Below are 815 nucleotides of genomic sequence, written 5' to 3'. Positions count from 1 at the left end.
CAGCATCCTTTTCTTCTGGTTGGGGGGGGGAGTTGAATGGGCTGGAGCAGTTTTCCCTGAAGTGTCGGAGGCGTATAGAATACTACATGTGTAGTTTCTTGGGTTTAGCCGCTGCCCAAATATATGTTGTTCACTTCACTTCCTGGCAACCTCCTGGTCCCAACGTCACCTCCGCTCTGTTTCCCACCTGCTCCCGGACAGGAAAAATGTTGCGGCTTCAAAGGTAAGTATTTATACTGTTCACTTACCTTCCTGGCAACAGTTAAGACTGCTTTAACTCTAATGACAACCTTTGGACAAGCTGGCATGGTTTGATGTCATGGCCTCAACTGCTGGCCTTGGAGGAAGAAGACGACCCACATCCGCATCTCCCTGACCAGCAAAACTTCCAAGTCCATGCCCAAAAGGTGTGTGTACAATTTCCTCCTGTCTGCTATACCTGGGGCAACATGTCAGGAACTGTGCAAGGCAGCTCCAGACTAAGTGTTTGTCTTGGTGCTCAACAGCCTTTTAAAGATGGCACGGACACAGAGGAGCTGAAAATGTGTTGCTGGAAAAGCACAGCAGGTCAGGCAGCATCCAGGGAACAGGAGAATTGACGTTTCGGGCATAAGCCCTTCTTCAGGAATGAGGAAAGTTTGTCCAGCAGGCTAAGATAAAAGGTAGGGAGGAGGGACTTGGGGGAGGGGCGTCGGAAATGTGATAGGTGGAAAGAGGTCAAGGTGAGGGTGATAGGTCAGACGGGAGTGGGGGCGGAGAGGTCGGGAAGAAGATTGCAGGTTAGGAAGGCGGTGCTGAGTTCGATGGATTTGACT

Source organism: Chiloscyllium plagiosum, chromosome 10 (assembly GCF_004010195.1).
Source record: "Chiloscyllium plagiosum isolate BGI_BamShark_2017 chromosome 10, ASM401019v2, whole genome shotgun sequence".
Taxonomy (NCBI): domain Eukaryota; kingdom Metazoa; phylum Chordata; class Chondrichthyes; order Orectolobiformes; family Hemiscylliidae; genus Chiloscyllium; species Chiloscyllium plagiosum.
The sequence above is the reverse complement of the archived record's forward strand: the minus strand, read 5'-3'. Positions refer to the sequence as shown.